Raw genomic sequence first — 12,163 nt, 5'->3', positions numbered from 1 at the left:
TGAAATAGATCCACGCATATAAGGTCAGTTAATTTTCTTTCTTTTTTGGGGGGGAGGGGGACGGAGTCTCCCTGTGTCGCCCAGGCTGGAGTGCAGTGGTGCGATCTTGGCTCACTGCAACTTCCGCTCCCGGGTTCAAGCGATTCTCTTGCCTCCTCCTCCAGAGTAGCTGGGACTACAGGCACCCACCACCAAGCCCAGGTAATTATTGTATTTTTAGCAGAGACGGGGTTTCACCATGTTGACCAGGATGATCTCAATCTCCTGACCTCATGATCCACCCACCTAGACCTCCCAAAGTGCTGGGATTAGAGGCGTGAGCCACCGAGCCCAGCCTGGTCAGTTAATTTTCACCAAGCACACAAGGTGATTCAATGAATTTTGTGTGTGTGTGCCATATATGGTCTGGAGCAATTGGCTATCCAACTAAAAACTGTGGCACCTATATTTCACATAAAGAAACAATAATTTCAAATGACTGCAGATCTAAAGTAAAAGCAAAAATTGTATATTTCTAGAAGTAAAAAAGGGACTATATCTTTAAGAAATAGGGTAGGTAAAGTTCTTTCAGGCAGAACATAAATACAGTTTTGTTTGTTTGTTTGTTTGTTTGTTGTTTTTTTAATTGAGAGGGAGTCTCGCTCTGTCGCCCAGGCTGGAGTGCAGTGGCCATCTCAGCTCACTGTAAGCTCTGCCTCCCGGGTTTAGGCCATTCTCCTGCCTAAGCCTGCAGAGTAGCTGGGACTACAGGCGCCTGCCACCTCTCCCGGCTAGTTTTTTTTTGTATTTTTTAGTAGAGACAGGGTTTCACCGTGTTAGCCAGGATGGTCTCGATCTCCTGACCTCGTGATCTTCCCGTCTCAGCCTCCCAAAGTGCTAGGATTACAGGCTTGAGCCACCATGCCGGGCCATAAATACAGTTTTAAAAATATAAAAATTAAATATAAAAATATAAATCATTCCTTATTAAAGCAGAAAGTCCTCAGCATCAAAAAACATTGTTAAGTAAATGAATAGGGTTAGTTTTTCTCCATTTTTAAGAACTGGAGGAGAAGGTGGGAGGATCACTTGAGCCTCGAAGGTTGAGGCTGCAGTGAGCTGTGATTGTGCCACTGTACTCCCATCTGGGTGACACAGAGAGACCCAGTCAAAAAAAAAAAAAAAAGAAATAGTAGAAGAAGAATGACCTCACTGTGATTTCCAGGCCATATCCTCTAATGCCATGATGAGGGAAATTTTCTCTCTCTTATTCAGACAAATGTGAAACATTGACATTTACTACTACTATTACTACTAGTAACAATATCGTGCATGTACTCAGAACCTTAAACTTCTCAAAGCATTTTTAAATATATTTTCTCACTTGCTTCCCCATAATTTATCTGAGATAAGCAGGTTCGGTGTCACTGACTTAATTTTATAGATACCCAGGGCAAGGACACAATGTACTCAAGCTCACAAAACCAGCTAATGGTGACAGTAGGATTAGAATCCAAAACTTTGCCAAGCCATGAAAAACAATAAAATCATGTCCTTTGCAGCAACATGAATGCAGCTGAAGGCAATTATCCTAAGTGAATTAATGCCAGAACAGAAAACCAAACAGTGAATATTCTCACTTATAAGTGGGAGCTAAACATTGGGTGCTCATGGACATAAAGATGGCAACATTAGACTCTGGGGACTATCAGAAAGAGGGGAGAGAGAAGGGGACAAGGGTCGAAAAACTAACTGTTGGGTACTATGCTCAGTATCTAGGTAATGGGATCATATCATACCCCAAACCTCAGCATCATGCAATATACCCATGTAACAAACCTGCACATGTACCCCCTGAGTCTAAAATAAGTTGATATTAGAGAAAAATAAATCCAGAACTTTGATCTTCAAGACCAATGCTAGAGTACAAGCCAGTCATTTTCTTCCCTTTTCCTGGGATTATAGATTTCTTCTTGGTGTGAATGAAAATAGTTGGATGACTTTTTTCAAGCACCAAGAGCTCTTTAGTAGCAGGGTAAGAAGCACAATTTGGCTCTTAATCTAGAATGCTTTTTCTAGATTCTTCTCCTTTTTAAAAATCTTAAAGCCTGTACTTTGAGATACCCTTTCATCCATCCCCTCACTCATGTACCAGTGAAAAAATGCATACTTGGCATATGTGAGGTCAAATTTGTGGTCCAGGTGAGCCCAGTCCTCAGCAATGGCAATGGTGTTGCTCAACTTACACACACAGCTCTCTGTACCTTGGCCAGGTCTTCACCGGGTACCACAGTGGGAGGCTGATAATTGATGCCAACCTTGAAGTCAGTGGGACATCAATCCACAAAGTGAATGCTGTGGTTGGTCTTGATGGTGACAATGCCAGCATTGACATATTTGGGAACCGTGTCATTATGGTACAACAGGCAGCAAGCCATGTATTTACCATGGCAAGACTCACATTTTACCATCCGATTGACTGGCTCAAAGCAAGCATTGATGATCTTTGCTGTAGTAAGCTGTTCATGGTAGGCTTTCTCAGTAGAGACATTAGGGGCCTATGTGAGCAGAGGGAAGTGAATGTGGAGATAGGGTACCAGGTTGGTCTGAGGTTCCATCAGATCAATATTCAGGGCTCTATCAAATCTCAAGGAAGCAGTGATGGAAGGCACAATCTGGCTAATAAAGCAGTTAAGGTTAGCTTAGGTTGGGTACTCAATATTGAGATTTCTATGGTAGATGTCATAGATGGCCTCATTGTCTGCCATGAAGCACAATCAGAGTGCTCTAGGGTGGTGTGAGTGGTGAGAATGAAGTTGTAGGGCTCAGCTACAGCTGTGGAAACCTGGGGTGCAGTGGGGTTGGGTAAATGGAGAGCTCCACCTTGGACTTCTTGCCATAATCAACAGAAAGAAGTTGTTATATTGCATGTGCTCCAATGAGATGATCAGGAACAGAGAAGGTAGTGAAACAAAAGGAGTAAATCCAGATCTACATATTTTCTTTACATTTCTACTCCCCAGTCCTTAGAAACTATTTGGGTCCTGACAGACTATAAATGTAACAACTGTAAATTTTGCACAACTGATAAATTATTTTAGATTAGTGAGATTGCCTTCAGTTGCAAGTAATAGAAACTCACTAGAGACTGGCCTAATTTAAAAAAGAATGTATTAGCTTATATAATAGAAAAGATCAGAAAAGAGCTAAGCATGCAAATACAATAGGACACTATTTTTTATCTCTTGGCTCTACTTTTCTTTGTGTTGGCTTCAATATCTAGTAGATTCTCTTCAAATGTCAGCACAGATGGCTACTAGCATTTCCAAAGTTATATCTTACTAGTTTAGCCTCTTTCTCAATAGGTGCATTAAGCATTTCAGAGTTGATATCCATAGGTCTTGATTGGGTAACATATCCAGCCTTGAAAAAAATCACCATCATTCTGATTGGCTGGGCTTAGGTCACCTGCCAACTGCTGGAAACAATAGGTGGAGTTAGCACCACTTAAACCTTAAGGACCAAAAAAGGAGAAAGGGAATGGTATCCTAAAGGAAAAATCAAAGAACTGGACAGAGAAAAATTACACATACCTATTCTAGTACTCAGCTACATGCTTTAGTACTCAACAAATGCAGGAGGGAACATAAATTATTATAGTCAAGGGTGACCTGACTTTGCTTAACTGAAAGCAAAGAGGGTTATGATGCTAAGGACAGGTGGAACAATCTGATAGATTAAACTTTTTAAGTTACCTTCTCTTTAACACTACATTTCCCCAGAGCTTTGCACATGTAGTAGGATTAGACAACATCTTTTGCATTTGCATTTTTTACAGAAAAATATATTGGTGGAGAGAAGTTATGTAGGCTATAAAACAAAATTTTAAAACTTTGTAAGTGATCAGTATTCTCCAAATAGATAATCATTTGGATATTTACTAATATATGGATGTAAAGATGCTGGTCTGTTCTTTAGATAAGATTATTTTTTAACTCCAGGGAAATCCCTGTGATTCACCTTTGCTTAATCTGCAAACAGTGTTGATTCCAAGCACAACTATGTTTAGAATGGGAACTTGTCTTTGTGTCCTATTTTTCTACAGGTGGCAACTACTGTTTCCTCAAGCCTGGAGTGTATGGTTATGGGACAGCCACTTCCTCCCTCAAAATCACATCCATTAATCTGTGTGGGCAAAGTCCATCACTATCATCTCTTGACCATATTTGGCTTAGGTGGAACAGATTTTCAACTGTCACAAGTAAAATACTCCCTACAGACCAGCTACATTAATACAAACCCAATAGACTGTGCTTTGTTGTTGTTGTTTTTGTTGTTGTTTGTTTGTGAGACAGGGTCTCACTTCTGTCACCCAGGTTGGAGTGCAATGGCGCGATCATGGCTCACTGCAATTTTGACTTCCATTGCTCCTCCTACCTCAGTTTCCCAAGTAGCTGGGACTACAGGCATGTGCCACCATGCCCAGGGATTTTTTATACTTTTAGTAGAGGCAGAGTTTTGCCATGTTGTTCAGTCTGGTCTCAAAGTCCTGGACTCAAGTGGTCTGTTCTCCTCAGCCTCCCCAAGTGCTGGGATTACAGGTATGAGCCACTGTGCCTGGCCCAGACTACGCTTTTAAGTAAAATTTATCAACTGATATTTATATAACACGTTCCTGTTTTCTAACTTCTGGCATGTAAACCATCTCACTTGATTATCATGGAAACTTTGGAAGGCAGGTAGGGCAGATCATATTATTATTCTCATATCATAGGTGATGAAATAGAGATCCAGAGAGATGAGGTGAACTACTCAAGCTGATATGAGGAATAATTAATGTAAGTCTTCAGATTCTAGACCTCAGGTTGTTCTCAAGGTGCCTGAGTTTGGGTGAGGGTGGCAGTGTTGGCTAGAAGTGACTGAGAAAAACTGTGGAATCCAAAGACTAAGGGTTTGAAGCCCGGTTATGTTGATTGCTGGTTGTGTGACCTCAGGCAGATTTCTTAATCACGTAGCCTCAGATTACTCGTCTATATTGTTAAATCATTTTTTGCCTCATAGGATTTTTGTGATGATTAAATGAAGTAACACATGAATGGCACTTGGCAGGGCCTCGTATATCTCTCCTGCTTGAATGTATCAGTTATGTTATTTTTATTGCATATGTCCAAATCCAGATTCAACCTGCATTCACAAAGAGAAATGAAGAACTGAATCATTCATCTGTACTGTGCCAAGCTTCTGCCTCTATTAACCACATCTTTCAAGCATGGGTAGGGGGCAAGGGTGAATTGCCCCAATCAGTTGTTTACCTTGCTAAGCTTGCCTTCTAATAGCTTTTCTCCCCATTCTGATTGTCCATCACAAAGCCAAGTATATGTTATATATGTTCCAAAGATTACAAGAGTACTTGGTATATTCTAAGAAATAAATCTAAACTCTACAATTTGATTAAATAATTAAGTATATAGCCATGTTAAAAACAGTGAAACAAAAATACCCATCTGAGTCTTTCTTCCTAGACTAAATAAGCTCCAATGAAAGCATTTCTCCTATTTTACTTTGTTTTGAACTTTCCTCAGTTTTAGTGCATTACAGATTTTTCCCAGTGTTAGTTTTATTAGAGATGAATCAATTATTTCCATATACCTCCAACACTGGTTCTTCTGTAAGGTTGGCTTTGAATATAGTAACGGTCAAAACATCAGTTTCATTCGGTAGATCCTGGTGGTTTTGTAGAGTAAAGGCAAATGAAAATAGCATGTTCTGGGAAGGTGCAGTCTTCCCTGTTGACCATGGTTGATTCTTTCATTCATTCAGGACCATTAAACAGCCTGTCAGAAATGAATAAGAACAAGTGTGGAAGAACAAGACCAAATCCCTGCCAAGTGAGCTTGCACTCTCATGGTGAATACAGAAAAGTAAACAGGCAATGAAGGATGGTGATGGAAGTATAGCAAGAATGTGAGCACATGCATGAGGAGCACCAAACTCAGACTGTGGGAACTCTTCTCAGAGACGGTGACATCTAAGCAGAGGGCTGACCGGTGACTGTGGATTAGCAAGTCAGTGTTTGCTGGGAGGAAGGAAGAGGCAACTATTTCAGGCCCAAAGAGAAGATGCAAGGGCTGTGAGGATGGAGTGAACTTCGCTGGTTTATGGCGTGCAGAATTCTAGGAGAAACCTGGCAGGAGAGGGGCTTAAGGAATTAGGGCCAAAATAGGTTGCTGGTTGTGTGATTGATTTTATGGCTGCTGGTGGCAGCAAATTCCTCAGCATGAATTCTACCAAGTGAAGAAGTATTTCCTATAACTTGCTTTAAATTTCCTTAGCATTAACTTCTCTGAGTGGCCCTGTCTCTTATGGCACAATGTAATAAGGATCTATCAGTTTTACTGCCTACTACATACCTTTAATGCCTAAGAGAGTATAACAGTGAAAACTTCTCCCAGGCCTACCCGCAAGTTCATGAAAGCGGAAGTGACCCCACTGTTCCTCTGTCTCCCAGTGGAAAGATAAATTCCCTTAGCACCAGGCTTTCTGGGGACTAAATGAAAGCAACAATGACTCAGCACTTCACGACGTGCCAGGCACAATTCTAGTTATATTATAGTGATTTAAACTTCTAACTGTCCTATGCTGTAGACAGTATTGTTCTGCCCATTTTACAGGTGAGGATATTGAAACAAGGGGAGGTAAATGACTTCCACAGGGAAACCCAGCTGATGACAGGCAGAGGCAGAACTGGATCCCAGGTGGTCTGGCTCCAGAGAGTCCCCCTCCACAAAAAAGGCTGTAGCAGTTAGGTGTCCTGTGAGCTGATTCAGGAATGCCCTGCAGAGCTTCTATTGCAGTGCCATGGCAACTATAGAGCACTCCCCTGACATTTGCATGAAGACAGCAACTCTTTCATCTCTTTTTGTGGGGAGGGAAGGGTGATGGAAGGCAACTGTGGAGTAGTGAGGACAATGTTTCACTAAAACGTGCTTATCAAAATAAGCATGTATTTAAGCTACAAATTATAACAGCTATTGGAAATTATGGTGGTTTACCATGGAATAGATTTCAGACTTCCCTTATCTTTACTTTTGCTTTATCTTTAACATAGGTAATGAAATCAGACAGGTCATTGTCCGTTAAAGTCTGTAACGCTTCCTGGTTCTCAAGAAGTGAAAATGAAACATTTTCTTTGCCTTTGCAGCTCTGCTACACTTTATTCAAATTCAAAGACTACTTTTTACCACAACTTAGTCAGGATTTTATTTTGTTGTGTCATTTTTAAAGCAAAATTTATCTTTTTAGAAGACTGTGTGGCATGCTTCTGCCCCCAAATGAAAATGTGGACTCTAACCATACCTGACATGCTTTTTGGTTTCTCTTTCAGGAGTTCATGGATTAGAATGCCAAAGACACAATATTGGTTTTGATGCATTTGCAGTAGCACAAATTGAAGTCCTGGTGACTTTATCTTGTTTTCATAAAAGAAAAAAAAGTTAAAGAGATGGGGAAGATAATAGCTAAAAAACAACAACAAAAATCTGAATTCAAACTGTGATGACTTTATCAAAGGACTTTCCTACTGACATTCAACATAACCTCAAAATTAACATCACCTTGCTGATATTTGTAGTTTACTCACAACTTTTCAACTACACTCTACTCTCTTTTGGGGAAAAGGAAGTTATGCATGCTAGTTGTTTTCAAGTTTAGCAGATGCACTTTGAAAATACTTGTTAGAGAGTGAGATTAAAAACAAAAACACCGTGTAATATTTCTATTACCAGGAACAAAATTGCTTCTATGAAAAAATATTTGAGGAACATCTTTAATTTCTTGCTGGAATTGATTTGTGTGTGTTTGTGTGTGTGTGTTGCTTAATTCTCAGTTCTGGTCAAAATCTGTCAAGTTGGATCAGGTCAAATGATCCTATCCTATTTCCAGTCTTCTTCTAGGACCTGTGAGCATGGGCAAACACTTTTTAATTATCCTGATCAAGTGTGGGGGACATCCTTTTGCTGACCCCACTTGTAATCAACTGTGATCTCCTAGAAGCAGGCGAATTGATTGCTTCTGTCCTCCCCAACTAGCCAGAAGAGTAGGTCATACATTATCCTGGCTCTTTGAAAAAATCCAACTCAGTGATTGATTTTATGGCTGCCGGTGGCAGCAAATTCTTCAGCATGAATTCTACCAAGTGAAGAAGTATTTCCTATAACTTGCTTTAAATTTCCTTAGCATTAACTTCTCTGAGTGGCCCAGTCTCTTATGGGACAATGTAATAAGGATCTATCAGTTTTACTGCCTAGTACATACCTTTAATGCCTAAGTAAATCTCTCTTATTTTTCAGTCCAGGCTTAGTAATTCTGACTTTTGAAATCTCCTGTCATGGCCGAATCTACACTGCACTTTATTTCTTACTCTGCCCTGGAATTCAGCCATTCCTGCACTACATTTCTTAAGGTGAAGAAGTGAAAGATGAAGACACCAATCCAAGTGAACATGTATTATTCTCTTCTATAATGCTATTGTATTATATTCCCTCTTTTTTTCATTCTCTTGATTTCTCTGCACAAAAGAGGAAAATTCATCCAAAGCAACGGAAAATTTCCTTGAAAGATTTTTATCTAGTCACACTTACATACAGTGTAACGTCCCCCTCTTACAGCATTGTACAGTTTGGGATTTGTTTTTAATCCTGTGGAAAATGTCCTAACAGGGCTTTGGTGTATCTTTGTTCCAATTTCTACCTTGGGGAGGGGGAGAAGTTTCTTTTTATTAAATGAAATACACATCTACTTCATTAAATAAATAGGCACCTCAACCATTCGTTGCTAATGAAACAAAACTATAAATAAAGCATCTAACTATCCAAGTACTGTTTTCTCTACATTTGCCCCAAAATGTGCCTCATCTCCCTGCACCTCCAAATAATATTTCTAGTGTTTTTCATTTTATTAGTTTTGCAATGTCACTGTCCAGATAGAATTATTTGATGGCTTAAGACAACTTTTGTAAGATTTTCAAGCCCTAAATTAAAAAATCATATTTCAACAAAACAGATCTTGTCATTTATTTATTGGGATGTGTGTGAGAGGGACCTGCTGCTTCACACTCGTGCAGTACATTGGCTTTGAAATACACTTGAATTTGTGGAGGCAGGGTGTAGAATGACAAAAACAAACAAATCCCCACAATACAGACCAAACTGGGGTATGCACAGACAGATTGATTTTAATTTTATTTTAATTTTGGAGTTTCTGTGAGAAGAATGAGGAGAGAGAAAAATGGGGAAGGGGGGAGATAGCGTATTTAGGGTATGACAAATTGGGAATGGCTCTGCAGTGATCTTTTTCTTTTCTTTTCTTTTCTTTTTTTTTGTTTTTTTGTTTTTTTGAGATACAGTCTCACTCTGTCACCCAAGCTGGAGGGCAGTGGCATGATCCTGGCACACTGCAACCTCTGCCTCCTGGGTTCAAGCGATTTTCTTGCCTCAGCCTCCCAAGTAACTGGGACTACAGGTGCATGCCACTATGCCCGGCTATTTTTTTTTTTCTTTTGTATTTTTAGTAAAGATAGGGTTTGACCATGATGGCTGGGCTGGTCTCGAACTCCTGATCTCAGTTAATCCACCTGCCTCGGCCTCCCAAAGTGCTGGGATTACAGGCTTGAGCCACCACCACACCCCACTCTGATCTCTTTTTCTGCCCTTCCTCTCTACCTTCTTCCTTCCCTTCCTTCTTCTTTTCCTGTCTTCCTCCTTCCCTCCCTCTTTTCCTTCTTTTTTTTGCTTTCATCAAAGGTTATCATGCTAGGCACACTGAAAAGATAGACATGATCCCTGAACTTGCAGAGCAGAACCAGGCAGCCAAAAGCATTTGTATTAGGAGTCATCCAGGAGGAGCCATAGATGCATGGACAAGGAGCTCATGTGGCTATGAGGGTTTCCTGTGGAAAATGATGCTAAAGCTAATGTGTGAAAGATGTGTGGAAGTGGCCAGGGGGAGGAATTAAGGGAAGAATAAAAAATCATCCCCAAACCAGAAGGTGTTCATCACAGACGAGCTGAAGGAATTCCAGCAAGGCTGATGGACAGGGCTCCAGGTGGAGAGTTCTCCAGCAAGGCTATCCAGGCTTGGAGTGCTGATCATTACTTTGAAAACAAAACTAATGCCAGAACTAGTTGGGGGAGATAGGGTGTTCTTTTTCCTACATCTAGCGAAGATTAGGTAGAGTTGGAATCATTATAATAAAATTATCTGACATAGCTACAGAACTCCAAAGAGGGGAACGTTAGAAATTCAAGAATATACTAAATGTCTGTATCCCTGTCCCGTCTCCCTAAATGAGGACGTGAACATGTGACATGGGCATTCCAGTGGGATGAACTGAGTGCACTGGAGGCTACGAGGGTTGTGAATTGGCAAAGAGGCTCACCAGGTGCAGAGAGATTTGTCTTTAAGGGCTCTCCTCTCAGCATTAGGGACATACAATTTAGGGATACCGTATAAAACACTTTTTCAGGTACTTGATACTTTAAATTTTAATTTTAACTAAAATAACTGTTTTAAGAGGCAGAGTCTTACTCTGTCACCCAGGCTGGAGTGCGGTGACACAATCATAGCTCACTGCAGCCTTAAACTCCTGGGCTCAAGTGGTCCTCCTGTGTTACGCTCCCAAGTAGCCTGGACTATAGGCATGCACCACCACACCCAGCTAATTTTTATTTTTTTGTGCAGGTAGGGGTTGCCCAGGCTGGCCTCGTACTCCCTTTCTCAAGCTGTCCTCCTGTTTGTTCTCCCAAAGTGCTGGGATTATAGGCGTGATCCACTGCGCCTGGCCTGAATACTTTTAAACTTTCTCTCGATCTCTCTCTCGCTTTCTCACTTGGTAGCCAAAGCCATAAAAGTCATAAAAATTAAGCAATTTGAGATTTCCCACCCAGGGGAAGGGTCACTATGTTGACAATGAGAGGAAATTAAAGGTTGGGGTCATGTTCTCTTTGCCCATCCTTCTATTAGTGCAGAAAGATAATTGCATGGCTCTGATTGCATGGAGAGATAAAAGCCCAATACCCCTCCACTCTTCACCACTTCTCCAGGACTGACAGCAGATCAAGGGACATTTGGCTTCAAATGGGGAAGAAAATTTGCTGGAAAAGGCCTCCTCAGAGCTGGGCATAGCTCTGTCTGATGGACGCCTGACTTGCTTCTAAAAAGAGTGCGGTCTGGGTCCATCCCCTTTTCCCAAATCATTTTAAATCTTGCTGAGTCATTTCAATTTCAAGTCTAATTAACTATCTGCTTATCTCTCTTAGTTGAGCCTTCAATGTCTTTTTCTGTTTGGGCTAACAAAAACAAATGGTTAGAAGGACCGTCAAACATACAGATTCTCTTTTGCAAAGGTAGGGATATATTCTGGAGCTTGGTTAAGGGAGTCAGTGTAGGCTCCTCAGTCATCATCCAGTTTTGGACTTTAGCACTTTTTTTTTTTTTTCTGGTAGAATTTCACTCTTGTTGCCCAGGCTGGAATGCAATGGTGCAATCTCAGCTCACTGCAACCTCCACCTTCCAGGTTCCAGTGATTCTCCTGTCTCAGCCTCCCAAGTAGCTGGAATTACAGGTATGTGCCACCATGCCTGGCTAATTTTTTGTATTTAGTAGAGATGGGATTTCACCACATTGGTCAGGCTGGTCTCAGGGTCAGGATGATATGTGCTAATTCAGATTCAAAGAGGCCCATCATTTATTTTGAAGTGAACTTTATATAACAGCAACTTGAACTGGACAGCAATGCTTGTGGAATCACCCTGGGCAGATAATGCGCTTATCAGGCCTGGACAACACTATATTCCTCTGGATCCCTACCTATTACCCGGAACCCCTTTTAGAGTCTTTTGCAGAGAAAGTCCTCAAAACTGAATTAAGTGGCTGATCCAGCACAGCTAAGGGCATCTAAGCATGCCAGAATACCCAGCCCCAGTGTCCATGTCTGAACCTTGCCTCTAATCCCTTTCTTATTTCCAGTTTCAGATAGAAAAACATTCCATAACGGGGGTAGTCAATTCAGAATAGCTATGATGACAACAATAATGTAATAATGACCTAGACTGAGCACTCACTATGCATCAGACTGTGCTAAGCATTATTATATGTAATCCTTACAGAATCTGGAGGCAATATGTTC

The 12,163-nt window shown here is 40.8% G+C and overlaps 1 pseudogene; it reads right to left on the bottom strand.

Annotated features, from left to right (window-relative positions):
* Window positions 1–2,040: 2,040 nt before the first annotated feature.
* Window positions 2,041–2,886, bottom strand: LOC113225047 (annotated as a pseudogene).
* Window positions 2,887–12,163: the final 9,277 nt, after the last annotated feature.

The sequence above is a fragment of the Piliocolobus tephrosceles genome, chromosome 6, assembly GCF_002776525.5.
Source record: "Piliocolobus tephrosceles isolate RC106 chromosome 6, ASM277652v3, whole genome shotgun sequence".
Taxonomy (NCBI): domain Eukaryota; kingdom Metazoa; phylum Chordata; class Mammalia; order Primates; family Cercopithecidae; genus Piliocolobus; species Piliocolobus tephrosceles.
This window is presented reverse-complemented; position numbering and strand designations above follow the sequence as displayed.